The sequence below is a fragment of the Osmerus mordax genome, chromosome 17 (assembly GCF_038355195.1).
Source record: "Osmerus mordax isolate fOsmMor3 chromosome 17, fOsmMor3.pri, whole genome shotgun sequence".
NCBI classification, from domain to species: Eukaryota; Metazoa; Chordata; class Actinopteri; order Osmeriformes; family Osmeridae; genus Osmerus; species Osmerus mordax.
The window spans coordinates 13,407,435-13,425,796 of record NC_090066.1 but is presented as its reverse complement, the minus strand read 5'-3'; positions in this window follow the sequence as shown (position 1 = coordinate 13,425,796).

Sequence of the window (18,362 nt, the reverse complement as noted above, 5' to 3'; positions counted from 1 at the left end):
TCAAAGTTGGACTTGTGTTTACACACGCAACTTTTGAACCGTATGACTGATTTACAAAAATGAGGTACCATTGGATTCCCTGGATGAAGACGAGTTCAACGCACCCTATGACGTCAATTTCCGGTTGTATAGATTTTCCGCTATTTCCGGTTGTATCAAAAACCTTTGAAAGCCTACTCCTCCTACAATTATTGTCATATCTTCTTCAAAATGACCATAGATGATCTTCAGACCAAGCCTCACAAAAGTTATCCCATGGCGTTTTGATTTTCTAAACCGTTTGTCCGGCACAACCAATCAAAATCAGCAAAAAAGTAACCAAACAGGAACTTGGGTCAAATCTCAGCAAATCTTTGAGATATCAACACTAAACTTGGTATATCGGTGGACGACACTACAACATGTTACCATGTGCAAAGGCAACTTCATATCTCAAAAGATGATTGATATAAAGCAAATCGAATTTATCGCTAACGCTAAAATAATGCTTTACACATCCGCCGGTCAAAAACTGATACTTTGATTCAATCACAAGTTCATATGAAGACTCTTGAGAATGTTTAGTACACAAATCTGAGGAAAAGTTGACTGTAACATGAAAAGTCGATTTTATGTGAATATTTGAAACATGCATGCTTGGCTAATTGCTAACGAAATTTTCAATGAAATGTCTCCCCTGCTCTTCAGCGCGCGCGTGCTCCACATTCTCACACACTCAGCCTTTCCCTTGACACACGCGCGGGCTTGGCGAGACGCATACACAACATTTCAGGCAATTGTGGGCTGACCAAGCCCCCACTCATTCCTTGGCTTGAAGTGAAGGCCCTTGTGGATCTTGATGGTAATGCATTTTAGAAAAAGTTCTCAAAATCCTGAAACATTGATAGTATAGGCCAGGAGTAACTACCACACCACAAATGACGCACCATTATCCATAGGTGGCGCTACGGCCAAGCCCCAATTTTCCATTTACAAAGTGATGCCATTCGCATCCCATTTGTCCCAAAATTCTGAAATTCATTAGATATGCCTTATTTCTCATGAGGAACAAAAAAGCCTCAATAACCTATAACGGCCGCCATATTGGATGTTTTTGTACAATAAAGATTTAGGAAACACGTTTTTTTGCTACTTCTCCTACAATTCTTGTCCAATCTTCCCCAGAATTGGCAGGTATCATCGTCAGAGCAACCCTCACTGAATTCTTTAACAGATTTTTGAATTTCAAAACCGTTTGTCCGGTACAGCCAATCAAAATCGTCAACAAAGCAACCAAACAGGAAGTTGGATCAAATCTCAGCAAATCTTTGAAATATCAACACCAAACTTGGTAAGATGACTCGGAACCGTCTTCTGAGGATGTCCAATCAATTTGGTGTCATGTGATCGTGTCATGTGATCGGCGTGGCCGCAGGAACCAAAAATGTTTTTTGGCCAATAACTGTTGATTTGTTTGCCTTTAGTTCATGAAAACTCTTGAGAATGTTTAGTACACAAATCTCAGAAAAAGTTGACTGTAAGATGAAAAGTTGAATTTTGGTGAATATTTGAAAAATGCATGCTTGGCTAATTGTTAAGGAAATTTCCAATGAAACGTCTCCCTCTGCTCCTCAGCGCGCGCGCTACACATTCTCACACACTCAGCCTTTCCCTTGACACACGCGCAAGCTTGACGAGACGCATACACAACATTTCAGGCAATTGTGGGCTGACCAAGCCCCCACTCATTGCTTGGTCTTTAGCAAAGGCCCATGTGGATCTTGATGGTATTGCATTTCCGATTTTGTATGCAATGGTAAAAGTTCTCAAAATCCTGAAACATTTATAGTATAGGCCAAGAGTAACTACCACACCACAAATGGCCCAATATCACCCATAAGTGACGCTACAGGCCACGCCCTGATACACAAAGATACAAGGCTTTCTGGAATGGGTAGGCTCAACCAAGCCCCCTCCCTTCACTCCTTGGCTTTAAATAAAAGCCCTTGTGGATCTTGATGGTATTGCATTTCATATTTGGTATCCCATTGGTAAGTCTGCGGCATGGAATTTTACAGTGACTATTTGTAAAGAATATACATTTTTCAGTGGTTTGCAATGTTTGGAGGAATCCGCCATTGCTGCTTGCAGTTATATTTATTATTATTCTAGTTCCATGGGAGTCAATGGCAGCCCCTAGAACCCTTGGATAACTTTTTGTTAAATTTGGCACACTCATTAAGGACAGTTCCTTCTATATCTACACCAAGTTTCATGTATCCCATCAGACCACTCTAGCGCCACCAATGGGTCAAAGTTGGACTTGTGTTTACACACGCAACTTTTGAACCGTATGCCTTATTTTCAAAAATGAGGTACCATTGGATTCCCTGGATGAAGACGAGTTCAACGCACCCTATGACGTCAATTTCCGGTTGTATAGATTTTCCGCTATTTCCGGTTGTATCAAAAACCTTTGAAAGCCTACTCCTCCTACAATTATTGTCATATCTTCTTCAAAATGACCATAGATGATCTTCAGACCAAGCCTCACAAAAGTTATCCCATGGCGTTTTGATTTTCTAAACCGTTTGTCCGGCACAACCAATCAAAATCAGCAAAAAAGTAACCAAACAGGAACTTGGGTCAAATCTCAGCAAATCTTTGAGATATCAACACTAAACTTGGTATATCGGTGGACGACACTACAACATGTTACCATGTGCAAAGGCAACTTCATAACTCAAAAGATGATTGATATAAAGCAAATCGAATTTATCGCTAACGCTAAAATAATGCTTTACACATCCGCCGGTCAAAAACTGATACTTTGATTCAATCACAAGTTCATATGAAGACTCTTGAGAATGTTTAGTACACAAATCTGAGGAAAAGTTGACTGTAACATGAAAAGTCGATTTTATGTGAATATTTGAAACATGCATGCTTGGCTAATTGCTAACGAAATTTTCAATGAAATGTCTCCCCTGCTCTTCAGCGCGCGCGTGCTCCACATTCTCACACACTCAGCCTTTCCCTTGACACACGCGCGGGCTTGGCGAGACGCATACACAACATTTCAGGCAATTGTGGGCTGACCAAGCCCCCACTCATTCCTTGGCTTGAAGTGAAGGCCCTTGTGGATCTTGATGGTAATGCATTTTAGAAAAAGTTCTCAAAATCCTGAAACATTGATAGTATAGGCCAGGAGTAACTACCACACCACAAATGACGCACCATTATCCATAGGTGGCGCTACGGCCAAGCCCCAATTTTCCATTTACAAAGTGATGCCATTCGCATCCCATTTGTCCCAAAATTCTGAAATTCATTAGATATGCCTTATTTCTCATGAGGAACAAAAAAGCCTCAATAACCTATAACGGCCGCCATATTGGATGTTTTTGTACAATAAAGATTTAGGAAACACGTTTTTTTGCTACTTCTCCTACAATTCTTGTCCAATCTTCCCCAGAATTGGCAGGTATCATCGTCAGAGCAACCCTCACTGAATTCTTTAACAGATTTTTGAATTTCAAAACCGTTTGTCCGGTACAGCCAATCAAAATCGTCAACAAAGCAACCAAACAGGAAGTTGGATCAAATCTCAGCAAATCTTTGAAATATCAACACCAAACTTGGTAAGATGACTCGGAACCGTCTTCTGAGGATGTCCAATCAATTTGGTGTCATGTGATCGTGTCATGTGATCGGCGTGGCCGCAGGAACCAAAAATGTTTTTTGGCCAATAACTGTTGATTTGTTTGCCTTTAGTTCATGAAAACTCTTGAGAATGTTTAGTACACAAATCTCAGAAAAAGTTGACTGTAAGATGAAAAGTTGAATTTTGGTGAATATTTGAAAAATGCATGCTTGGCTAATTGTTAAGGAAATTTCCAATGAAACGTCTCCCTCTGCTCCTCAGCGCGCGCGCTACACATTCTCACACACTCAGCCTTTCCCTTGACACACGCGCAAGCTTGACGAGACGCATACACAACATTTCAGGCAATTGTGGGCTGACCAAGCCCCCACTCATTGCTTGGTCTTTAGCAAAGGCCCATGTGGATCTTGATGGTATTGCATTTCCGATTTTGTATGCAATGGTAAAAGTTCTCAAAATCCTGAAACATTTATAGTATAGGCCAAGAGTAACTACCACACCACAAATGGCCCAATATCACCCATAAGTGACGCTACAGGCCACGCCCTGATACACAAAGATACAAGGCTTTCTGGAATGGGTAGGCTCAACCAAGCCCCCTCCCTTCACTCCTTGGCTTTAAATAAAAGCCCTTGTGGATCTTGATGGTATTGCATTTCATATTTGGTATCCCATTGGTAAGTCTGCGGCATGGAATTTTACAGTGACTATTTGTAAAGAATATACATTTTTCAGTGGTTTGCAATGTTTGGAGGAATCCGCCATTGCTGCTTGCAGTTATATTTAGGATTCCTCCGTAAGGAGGAAACCTATTGTTATTGTTAGTTTTATTAGGATTCCTCCGTAAGGAGGAAACCTATTGTTATTGTTAGTTTTATTATTATTATTATTATTCTAGTTCCATGGGAGTCAATGGCAGCCCCTAGACCCCTTGGATAACTTTTTGACAAATTTGGCACACTCATTAAGGACAGTTCCTTCTATACCTACACCAAGTTTCATGTATCCCATCAGACCACTCTAGCGCCACCAATGGGTCAAAGTTGGACTTGTGTTTACACACGCAACTTTTGAACCGTATGACTGATTTTCAAAAATGAGGTACCATTGGATTCCCTGGATCAAGACGAGTTCAACGCACCATATGACGTCAATTTCCGGTTATATAGATTTTCCGCTATTTCCGGTTGTATCAAAAACCTTTGAAAGCCTACTCCTCCTACAATTTTTGTCATATCTTCTTCAAAATGACCAGAGATGATCTTCAGACCAAGCCTCACAAAAGTTATCCCATGGCGTTTTGATTTTCTAAACCGTTTGTCCGGCACAGCCAATCAAAATCTGCAAAAAAGTAACCAAACAGGAACTTGGGTCAAATCTCAGCAAATCTTTGAGATATCAACACGTAACTTGGTATGTCACAAGGAAGACACTACAACATGTTACCATGTGCAAAGGCTATTTCATATCTCCAGAAATGGTTGATTTAAAGCAAATTGAATTTATCGCTAACGCAAAAATAATGCTTTACACATCCGCCGGTCAAAAACTGATACTTTGATTCAATCACAAGTTCATATGAAGACTCTTGAGAATGTTTAGTACACAAATCTGAGGAAAAGTTGACTGTAACATGAAAAGTCGATTTGTGGTGAATATTTGAAAAATGCATGCTTGGCTAATTGCTAACGAAATTTTCAATGAAATGTCTCCCCTGCTCTTCAGCGCGCGCGTGCTCCACATTCTCACACACTCAGCCTTTCCCTTGACACACACGCGGGCTTGGCGAGACGCATACACAACATTTCAGGCAATTGTGGGCTGACAAAGCCCCCACTCATTCCTTGGCTTGAAGTGAAGGCCCTTGTGGATCTTGATGGTAATGCATTTTAGAAAAAGTTCTCAAAATCCTGAAACATTGATAGTATTGGCCAGGAGTAACTACCACACCACAAATGACGCACCATTATCCATAGGTGGCGCTACGGCCAAGCCCCAATTGTCTATTTACAAAGTGATGCCATTCTCATCCCATTTGTCCCAAAATTATGAAATTCAATTAGATATGCCTTATTTCTCACGAGGAACAAAAAAGCCTCAATAACCTATAACGGCCGCCATATTGGATTTTTTTGTACAATAAAGATTTAGGAAACACGTTTTTTCGCTACTTCTATTACAATTTTTGTCCAATCTTCCCCAGAATTGCCAGGTATCATCGTCAGATTAACCCTCACTGAAATCTTCAACAGATTTTTGAATTTCAAAACCGTTTGTCCGGTACAGCCAATCAAAATCGTCAACAGAGCAACCAAACAGGAAGTTGGATCAAATCTCAGCAAATCTTTGAAATATCAACACCAAACTTGGTGTGTCACGTGAAAGACACTACGTCATGTTCCCATGTGAGAAGGCAAATTAATATCTTAAAAAATGATTGAAATAAAGGAAATCTAATTTATTTCTAACGCTAAAATAATGCTTTACACATACGGCAGTCAAAAAACTCTGATTCAATCACAAGTTCATGAAGACTCTTGAGAATGTTTAGTACACAAATCTCAGAAAAAGTTGACTGTAAGATGAAAAGTTGAATTTAGGTGAATATTTGAAAAATGCTTGCTTGGCTAATTGTTAAGGAAATTTCCAATGAAATGTCTCCCCTGCTCCTCAGCGCGCGCGCTCCACATTCTCACACACTCAGCCTTTCCCTGACACACGCGCAAGCTTGACGAGACGCATACACAACATTTCAGGCAATTGTGGGCTGACCAAGCCCCACTCATTGCTTGGTCTTTAGCAAAGGCCCATGTGGATCTTGATGGTATTGCATTTCCGATTTTGTATGCAATGGTAAAAAGTTCTCAAAATCCTGAAACATTGATAGTATAGGCCAAGAGTAACTACCACACCACAAATGGCCCAATATCACCCATAAGTGACGCTACAGGCCACGACCTGATACACAAAGATACAAGGCTTTCTGGAATGGGTAGGCTCACCAAGCCCCCTCCCTTCACTCCTTGGCTTGAAGTGAAGGCCCTTGTGGATCTTGATGGTAATGCATTTTAGAAAAAGTTCTCAAAATCCTGAAACATTGATAGTATAGGCCAGGAGTAACTACCACACCACAAATGACGCACCATTATCCATAGGTGGCGCTACGGCCAAGCCCCAATTTTCCATTTACAAAGTGATGCCATTCGCATCCCATTTGTCCCAAAATTCTGAAATTCATTAGATATGCCTTATTTCTCATGAGGAACAAAAAAGCCTCAATAACCTATAATGGCCGCCATATTGGATTTTTTTGTACAATAAAGATTTAGGAAACACGTTTTTTCTTTACTTCTCCTACAATTTTTGTCCAATCGTCCCCAGAATTGGCAGGTATCATCGTCAGAGCAACCCTCACTGAATTCTTCAACAGATTTTTGAATTTCAAAGACATTACATCATGTTCCCATGTGAGAAGGCAAATTAATATCTTAAAAAATGATTGAAATAAAGGAAATCTAATTTATTTCTATCTAACGCTAAAATAATGCTTTACACACCCGCCAGTCAAAAACCTCTGATTCAATCACATGTTCATAAAGACTCTTGAGAATGTTTAGTACACAAATCTCAGAAAAAGTTGACTCTAAGATGAAAAGTTGATTTTTGGTGAATATTTGAAAAATGCATGCTCTGCTAATTGTTAAGGAAATTTCCAATGAAATGTCTCCCCTGACCCTCAGCGCGCGCGCTCCACATTCTCACACACTCAGCCTTTCCCTTGACACGCGCAAGCTTGGCGAGACGCATACACAACATTTCAGACAATTGTGGGCTGACCAAGCCCCCACTCATTGCTTGGTCTTTAGCAAAGGCCCATGTGGATCTTGATGGTATTGCATTTCCGATTTTGTATGCAATGGTAAAAAGTTCTAAAAATCCTGAGACATTGATAGTATAGGTTAACAGTAACTACCACACCACAAATGGCCCAACATCACCCATAGGTGACGCTACTGGCCACGCCCTGATGCACAAAGATACAAGGCTTTCTGGAATGGGTAGGCTCACCAAGCCCCCTCCCTTCACTCCTTGGCTCGGAATAAAAGCTCTTGTGGATCTTGATGGTATTGCATTTCAGATTTGGTGTCCCATCGGTAAGTCTGCAGCATGGATTTTTACAGTGACAATTTGTAAAGAATATAAATTTTTCAATGGTTTGCAATGTTTGGAGGAATCCGCCATTGCTGCTTGCAGTTATATTTATTATTATTATTCTAGTTCCATGGGAGTCAATGGCAGCCCCTAGAACCCTTGGATAACTTTTTGTTAAATTTGGCACACTCATTAAGGACAGTTCCTTCTATACCTACACCAAGTTTCATGTATCCCATCAGACCACTCTAGCGCCACCAATGGGTCAAAGTTGGACTTGTGTTTACACACGCAACTTTTGAACCGTATGACTGATTTTCAAAAATGAGGTACCATTGGATTCCCTGGATCAAGACGAGTTCAACGCACCCTATGACGTCAATTTCCGGTTGTATAGATTTTCCGCTATTTCCGGTTGTATCAAAAACCTTTGAAAGCCTACTCCTCCTACAATTTTTGTCATATCTTTTTCAAAATGACCAGAGATGATCTTCAGACCAAGCCTCACAAAAGTTATCCCATGGCGTTTTGATTTTCTAAACCGTTTGTCCGGCACAGCCAATCAAAATCAGCAAAAAAGTAACCAAACAGGAACTTGGGTCAAATCTCAGCAAATCTTTGAGATATCAACACTAAACTTGGTATATCGGTGGACGACACTACAACATGTTCCCATGTAGGAAGGCAAATTAATATCTTCAAAAATGATTGAAATAAAGGAAATCAAATTTATTTCTAACGCTAAAATAATTCTTTACACATCCGCCAGTCAAAAAACTCTGATTCAATCACAAGTTCATGAAGACTTTTGAGAATGTTTAGTACACAAATCTCAGAAAAAGTTGACTGTAACATGAAAAGTTGAATTTAGGTGAATATTTGAAAAATGCATGCTTGGCTAATTGTTAAGGAAATTTCCAATGAAATGTCTCCCCTGCTCCTCAGCGCGCGCGTGCTCCACATTCTCACACACTCAGCCTTTCCCTTGACACACGCGCGAGCTTGACGAGACGCATACACAACATTTCAGGCAATCGTGGGCTGACCAAGCCCCCACTCATTCCTTGGCTTGAAGTGAAGGCCCTTGTGGATCTTGATGGTAATGCATTTTAGAAAAAGTTCTCAAAATCCTGAAACATTGATAGTATAGGCCAGGAGTAACTACCACACCACAAATGACGCACCATTATCCATAGGTGGCGCTACGGCCAAGCCCCAATTTTCCATTTACAAAGTGATGCCATTCGCATCCCATTTGTCCCAAAATTCTGAAATTCATTAGATATGCCTTATTTCTCATGAGGAACAAAAAAGCCTCAATAACCTATAACGGCCGCCATATTGGATTGTTTTGTACAATAAAGATTTAGGAAACACGTTTTTTTGCTACTTCTCCTACAATTTTTGTCCAATCTTCCCCAGAATTGGCAGGTATCATCGACAGAGCAACCCTCACTGAATTCTTCAACAGATTTTTGAATTTCAAAACCGTTTGTCCGGTACAGCCAATCAAAATCGTCAACAAAGCAACCAAACAGGAAGTTGGATCAAATCTCAGCAAATCTTTGAAATATCACCACCAAACTTGGTGTGTCACGGGAAAGACACTACATCATGTTCCCATGTGAGAAGGCAAATTAATATCTTCAAAAATGATTGAAATAAAGGAAATCTAATTTATTTCTATTGCTAAAATAATGCTTTACACATTCGCCGGTGCAAAACTGATACTCTGATACAATCACAAGTTCATGAAGACTCTTGAGAATGTTTAGTACACAAATCTCAGAAAAAGTTGACTGTAAGGTGAAAAGTTGAATTTTGGTGAATATTTGAAAAATGCATGCTTGGCTAATTGCTAATGAAATTTCCAATGTAATGTCTCCCTCTTCTCCTCAGCGCGCGCGCTCCACATTCTCACACACTCAGCCTTTCCCTTGACACACTCGCAAGCTTGACGAGACGCATACACAACATTTCAGGCAATTGTGGGCTGACCAAGCCCCCACTCATTGCTTGGTCTTTAGCAAAGGCCCATGTGGATCTTGATGGTATTGCATTTCCGATTTTGTATACAATGGTAAAAAGTTCTCAAAATCCTGAAACATTGATAGTATAGGCCAAGAGTAACTACCACACCACAAATGGCCTAATATCACCCATAAGTGACGCTACAGGCCACGCCCAGATACACAAAGATACAAGGCTTTCTGGAATGGGTAGGCTCACCAAGCCCTCTCCCTTCACTCCTTGGCTTGAAATAAAAGCCCTTGTGGATCTTGATGGTATTGCATTTCAGATTTGGTATCCCATTGGTAAGTCTGCAGCATGGAATTTTACAGTGACAATTTGTAAAGAATATACATTATTATTATTCTAGTTCCATGGGAGTCAATGGCAGCCCCTAGAACCCTTGGATAACTTTTTGTTAAATTTGGCACACTCATTAAGGACAGTTCCTTCTATACCTACACCAAGTTTCATGTATCCCATCAGACCACTCTAGCGCCACCAATGGGTCAAAGTTGGACTTGTGTTTACACACGCAACTTTTGAACCGTATGACTGATTTACAAAAATGAGGTACCATTGGATTCCCTGGATGAAGACGAGTTCAACGCACCCTATGACGTCAATTTCCGGTTGTATAGATTTTCCGCTATTTCCGGTTGTATCAAAAACCTTTGAAAGCCTACTCCTCCTACAATTATTGTCATATCTTCTTCAAAATGACCATAGATGATCTTCAGACCAAGCCTCACAAAAGTTATCCCATGGCGTTTTGATTTTCTAAACCGTTTGTCCGGCACAACCAATCAAAATCAGCAAAAAAGTAACCAAACAGGAACTTGGGTCAAATCTCAGCAAATCTTTGAGATATCAACACTAAACTTGGTATATCGGTGGACGACACTACAACATGTTACCATGTGCAAAGGCAACTTCATATCTCAAAAGATGATTGATATAAAGCAAATCGAATTTATCGCTAACGCTAAAATAATGCTTTACACATCCGCCGGTCAAAAACTGATACTTTGATTCAATCACAAGTTCATATGAAGACTCTTGAGAATGTTTAGTACACAAATCTGAGGAAAAGTTGACTGTAACATGAAAAGTCGATTTTATGTGAATATTTGAAACATGCATGCTTGGCTAATTGCTAACGAAATTTTCAATGAAATGTCTCCCCTGCTCTTCAGCGCGCGCGTGCTCCACATTTTCACACACTCAGCCTTTCCCTTGACACACGCGCGGGCTTGGCGAGACGCATACACAACATTTCAGGCAATTGTGGGCTGACCAAGCCCCCACTCATTCCTTGGCTTGAAGTGAAGGCCCTTGTGGATCTTGATGGTAATGCATTTTAGAAAAAGTTCTCAAAATCCTGAAACATTGATAGTATTGGCCAGGAGTAACTACCACACCACAAATGACGCACCATTATCCATAGGTGGCGCTACGGCCAAGCCCCAATTGTCTATTTACAAAGTGATGCCATTCTCATCCCATTTGTCCCAAAATTCTGAAATTCAATTAGATATGCCTTATTTCTCACGAGGAACAAAAAAGCCTCAATAACCTATAACGGCCGCCATATTGGATTTTTTTGTACAATAAAGATTTAGGAAACACGTTTTTTCGCTACTTCTATTACAATTTTTGTCCAATCTTCCCCAGAATTGCCAGGTATCATCGTCAGATTAACCCTCACTGAAATCTTCAACAGATTTTTGAATTTCAAAACCGTTTGTCCGGTACAGCCAATCAAAATCGTCAACAGAGCAACCAAACAGGAAGTTGGATCAAATCTCAGCAAATCTTTGAAATATCAACACCAAACTTGGTGTGTCACGTGAAAGACACTACGTCATGTTCCCATGTGAGAAGGCAAATTAATATCTTAAAAAATGATTGAAATAAAGGAAATCTAATTTATTTCTAACGCTAAAATAATGCTTTACACATACGGCAGTCAAAAAACTCTGATTCAATCACAAGTTCATGAAGACTCTTGAGAATGTTTAGTACACAAATCTCAGAAAAAGTTGACTGTAAGATGAAAAGTTGAATTTAGGTGAATATTTGAAAAATGCTTGCTTGGCTAATTGTTAAGGAAATTTCCAATGAAATGTCTCCCCTGCTCCTCAGCGCGCGCGCTGCACATTCTCACACACTCAGCCTTTCCCTGACACACGCGCAAGCTTGACGAGACGCATACACAACATTTCAGGCAATTGTGGGCTGACCAAGCCCCACTCATTGCTTGGTCTTTAGCAAAGGCCCATGTGGATCTTGATGGTATTGCATTTCCGATTTTGTATGCAATGGTAAAAAGTTCTCAAAATCCTGAAACATTGATAGTATAGGCCAAGAGTAACTACCACACCACAAATGGCCCAATATCACCCATAAGTGACGCTACAGGCCACGACCTGATACACAAAGATACAAGGCTTTCTGGAATGGGTAGGCTCACCAAGCCCCCTCCCTTCACTCCTTGGCTTGAAGTGAAGGCCCTTGTGGATCTTGATGGTAATGCATTTTAGAAAAAGTTCTCAAAATCCTGAAACATTGATAGTATAGGCCAGGAGTAACTACCACACCACAAATGACGCACCATTATCCATAGGTGGCGCTACGGCCAAGCCCCAATTTTCCATTTACAAAGTGATGCCATTCGCATCCCATTTGTCCCAAAATTCTGAAATTCATTAGATATGCCTTATTTCTCATGAGGAACAAAAAAGCCTCAATAACCTATAACGGCCGCCATATTGGATTTTTTTGTACAATAAAGATTTAGGAAACACGTTTTTTCTTTACTTCTCCTACAATTTTTGTCCAATCGTCCCCAGAATTGGCAGGTATCATCGTCAGAGCAACCCTCACTGAATTCTTCAACAGATTTTTGAATTTCAAAGACATTACATCATGTTCCCATGTGAGAAGGCAAATTAATATCTTAAAAAATGATTGAAATAAAGGAAATCTAATTTATTTCTATCTAACGCTAAAATAATGCTTTACACACCCGCCAGTCAAAAACCTCTGATTCAATCACATGTTCATAAAGACTCTTGAGAATGTTTAGTACACAAATCTCAGAAAAAGTTGACTCTAAGATGAAAAGTTGATTTTTGGTGAATATTTGAAAAATGCATGCTCTGCTAATTGTTAAGGAAATTTCCAATGAAATGTCTCCCCTGACCCTCAGCGCGCGCGCTCCACATTCTCACACACTCAGCCTTTCCCTTGACACGCGCAAGCTTGGCGAGACGCATACACAACATTTCAGACAATTTTGGGCTGGCCAAGCCCCCACTCATTGCTTGGTCTTTAGCAAAGGCCCATGTGGATCTTGATGGTATTGCATTTCCGATTTTGTATGCAATGGTAAAAAGTTCTACAAATCCTGAGACATTGATAGTATAGGTTAACAGTAACTACCACACCACAAATGGCCCAACATCACCCATAGGTGACGCTACTGGCCACGCCCTGATGCACAAAGATACAAGGCTTTCTGGAATGGGTAGGCTCACCAAGCCCCCTCCCTTCACTCCTTGGCTCGGAATAAAAGCTCTTGTGGATCTTGATGGTATTGCATTTCAGATTTGGTGTCCCATCGGTAAGTCTGCAGCATGGATTTTTACAGTGACAATTTGTAAAGAATATAAATTTTTCAATGGTTTGCAATGTTTGGAGGAATCCGCCATTGCTGCTTGCAGTTATATTTATTATTATTATTATTCTAGTTCCATGGGAGTCAATGGCAGCCCCTAGAACCCTTGGATAACTTTTTGTTAAATTTGGCACACTCATTAAGGACAGTTCCTTCTATATCTACACCAAGTTTCATGTATCCCATCAGACCACTCTAGCGCCACCAATGGGTCAAAGTTGGACTTGTGTTTACACACGCAACTTTTGAACCGTATGCCTTATTTTCAAAAATGAGGTACCATTGGATTCCCTGGATCAAGACGAGTTCAACGCACCCTATGACGTCAATTTCCGGTTATATAGATTTTCCGCTATTTCCGGTTGTATCAAAAACCTTTGAAAGCCTACTCCTCCTACAATTTTTGTCATATCTTCTTCAAAATGACCAGAGATGATCTTCAGACCAAGCCTCACAAAAGTTATCCCATGGCGTTTGGATTTTCTAAACCTTTTGTCCGGCACAGCCAATCAAAATCAGCAAAAAAGTAACCAAACAGGAACTTGGGTCAAATCTCAGCAAATCTTTGAGATATCAACACTAAACTTGGTACATCGGTGGACGACACTACAACATGTTACCATGTGCAAAGGCAACTTCATATCTCAAAAAATGATTGATATAAAGCAAATCGAATTTATCGCTAACGCTAAAATAATGCTTTACACATCCGCCGGTCAAAAACTGATACTTTGATTCAATCACAAGTTCATATGAAGACTCTTGAGAATGTTTAGTACACAAATCTGAGGAAAAGTTGGCTGTAACATGAAAAGTCGATTTTATGTGAATATTTGAAACATGCATGCTTGGCTAATTGCTAACGAAATTTCAATGAAATGTCTCCCCTGCTCTTCAGCGCGCGCGTGCTCCACATTCTCACACACTCAGCCTTTCCCTTGACACACGCGCGGGCTTGGCGAGACGCATACACAACATTTCAGGCAATTGTGGGCTGACCAAGCCCCCACTCATTCCTTGGCTTGAAGTGAAGGCCCTTGTGGATCTTGATGGTAATGCATTTTAGAAAAAGTTCTCAAAATCCTGAAACATTGATAGTATAGGCCAGGAGTAACTACCACACAACAAATGACGCACCATTATCCATAGATGGCGCTATGGCCAAGCCCCAATTTTCCATTTACAAAGTGATGCCATTCGCATCCCATTTGTCCCAAAATTCTGAAATTCATTAGATATACCTTATGTCTCATGAGGAACAAAAAAGCCTCAATAACCTATAACGGCCGCCATATTGGATTTTTTTGGACAATAAAGATTTAGGAAACACGTTTTTTTGCTACTTCTCCTACAATTTTTGTCCAATCTTCCCCAGAATTGGCAGGTATCATCGTCAGAGCAACCCTCACTGAATTCTTCAACAGATTTTTGAATTTCAAAACCGTTTGTCCGGTACAGCCAATCAAAATCGTCAACAAAGCAACCAAACAGGAAGTTGGATCAAATCTCAGCAAATCTTTGAAATATCACTACCAAACTTGATGTGTCACGTGAAAGACACTACATCATGTTCCCATGTGAGAAGGCAAATTAATATCTTCAAAAATGATTGAAATAAAGGAAATCTAATTTATTTGTAACGTTCAAATAATGCTTTACACATTTGCCGGTGCAAAACTGATACTCTGATACAATCACAAGTTCATGAAGACTCTTGAGAATGTTTAGTACACAAATCTCAGAAAAAGTTGACTGTAAGGTGAAAAGTTGAATTTTGGTGAATATTTGAAAAATGCATGCTTGGCTAATTGTTAAGGAAATTTCTAATTAAATGTCTCCCCTGCTCCTCAGTGCGTGCGCTCCACATTCTCACACACTCAGCCTTTCCCTTGACACACGCGCAAGCTTAGCGAGACGCATACACAACATTTCAGGCAATTGTGGGCTGACCAAGCCCCCACTCATTGCTTGGTCTTTAGCAAAGGCCCATGTGGATCTTGATGGTATTGCATTTCCGATTTTGTATGCAATGGTAAAAAGTTCTCAAAATCCTGAAACATTGATAGTATAGGCCATGAGAAACTACCACACCACAAATGACCCACCATTACCCATAGGTGGCGCTACGGCCACGCCCCAATTGTCCATTTTCAAAGTGATGGCATTTCCACACCATCAGTCTAAAACGTCGGAAACTATACATGCCTTATTTATAATGGGAAACTATACAGTGGTGACCCATACAGTCCACCATGTACGGTGAACATTTTGAAAGCGTACAAATATCTTCTTATGAACCATGACTCCAATTGAATAGAAATTTTGTTTGATGTGTAGGCCACACGTAGTTATGCTTGTTTGCTACCACAATAGCTATGGGAATAAGAGTGAATGCAATGAGGAGGTTATTGAAACGCAATACTCTGAGTTGGTGCATGTCAGTTTAGGCAGAGGTAGCTTTTTAAACCTCTACAGCCATGCCCCAATTTGCCTATATTCAAAGTGATGCCATTTGCATCCCATTTGTCCCAAAATTCTGAAATTCATTAGATATGCCTTATTTCTCATGAGGAACAAAAAAGCCTCAAGAACCTATAACGGGCGCCATATTGGATTTTTCTGTACAATAAAGATTAAGGAAACACGTTTTTTCGCTACTCCTCCTTCAATTCAGGTGCAATCTTCCCCAGAATTGGCACACATCATCGTCAGAGCAACCCTCACTCATGTATTCAACAGATTTTTTATTTTCACAACCGTTTGTCTGGTACAGGTCCTCAGCGCGCGCGTGCTCCACATTCTCACACACTCAGCCTTTCCCTTGACACACGCGCAAGCTTGGCGAGACGCAAACACAACATTTCAGGAGAGTGTGGGCTGACCAAGCCCCCACTCATTTCTTGGTCTTTAGCAAAGGCCCATGTGGATCTTGATGGTATTGCATTTCCGATTTTTTATGCAATGGTAAAAAGTTCTCAAAACCCTAAAACATTGATAGTATAGGCCAAGAGTAACTACCACACCACAAATGGCCCAATATCACCAATAGTTGACGCTACAGGCCACACCCTGATGCACAAAGACACAAGGCTTTCTGGAATGGGTAGGCTCACCATAGACCCTGAAGCCGACGCCAAGTGCCACCAAGCGGTGCCATTTGAGTTTCAGCCAAAGCCAGCTAATATTTTGTAAGCCAAATTGAGCCACCATCTGATATTTTTTGGCTCAGCAAGATGAAATTATTTGCGTCAAACAATAATTATATCTATCACATAGAGACATACACACTCAAAAAATCAATGATAAACTAAATCAATTTTGCACACCGGATTCGCCACAGTCTTGTGCTCGTTGCTATGATACACAGGACTCACAGTGAATTGATGACCAATTAAAATTGTGCCTTTTCCGATAGTGATGATCATAGACATAGACAGTAAAAGAAGCAATGCGTTTTTCTCTCACGCTGAGCTGAAATGGTGGAAACAACTAGAAAAGGTAATTGTGTTGTTCTCACATACTTTCTCAATTTCTATTTTGCATACTCAGACGTTTGTTAGATCTTCAGTTTTTGGAAGTAAGAATGCTGTTTTGTCAGGACTAGGGTTTTGTCGATATTTTTGTACTCTTTTAAAACTTGGAAATATTGAGATCTAGTAAATCAGTATAACATAAACATCTGTAGACATGAAGTGGCAGCTTCAGGCATTTGTAGCTATTAACATTTTGGCGGCTGCAGCAGCCATTTAGGTTTTGGCTGAGCTGGCTAGCCAGCCAATAACTTCTTCAGCCAGCCATTATTCTCAAAACAAATGGCTTCGGGGTCTAGCTCACCAAGTCCCCTCCCTTCACTCCTTGGCTTGAAATAAAAGCCCTTGTGGATCTTGATGGTATTGCATTTCAGATTTGGTATCCCATTGGTAAGTCTACAGCATGGATGTTTCTATACAGTGACAATTTGTGAAGAATATACATTTTTCAATGGTTCGCAATGTTTTGGAGGAATCCGCCATTGCTGCTTGCAGCTATATTTAGGATTCCTCCGTAAGGAGGAAACCTATTGTTATTGTTAGTTTTATTATTATTATTATTATTCTAGTTCCATGGGAGTCAATGGCAGCCCCTAGAACCCTTGGATAACTTTTTGTTAAATTTGGCACACTCATTAAGGACAGTTCCATCTATACCTACACCAAGTTTCATGTATCCCATCAGACCACTCTAGCGCCACCAATGGGTCAAAGTTGGACTTGTGTTTACACACGCAACTTTTGAACCGTATGACTGATTTTCAAAGATGAGGTACCATTGGATTCCCTGGATCAAGACGAGTTCAACGCACCCTTTGACGTCAATTTCCGGTTATATAGATTTTCCGCTATTTCCGGTTGTATCAAAAACCTTTGAAAGCCTACTCCTCCTACAATTTTTGGCATATCTTCTTCAAAATGACCAGAGATGATCTTCAGACCAAGCCTCACAAAAGTTATCCCATGGCGTTTTGATTTTCTAAACCGTTTGTCCGGCACAGCCAATCAAAATCAGCAAAAAAGTAACCAAACAGGAACTTGGGTCAAATCTCAGCAAATCTTTGAGATATCAACACTAAACTTGGTACATCGGTGGACGACACTACAACATGTTACCATGTGCAAAGGCAACTTCATATCTCAAAAAATGATTGATATAAAGCAAATCGAATTTATCGCTAACGCTAAAATAATGCTTTACACATCCGCCGGTCAAAAACTGATACTTTGATTCAATCACAAGTTCATATGAAGACTCTTGAGAATGTTTAGTACACAAATCTGAGGAAAAGTTGGCTGTAACATGAAAAGTCGATTTTATGTGAATATTTGAAACATGCATGCTTGG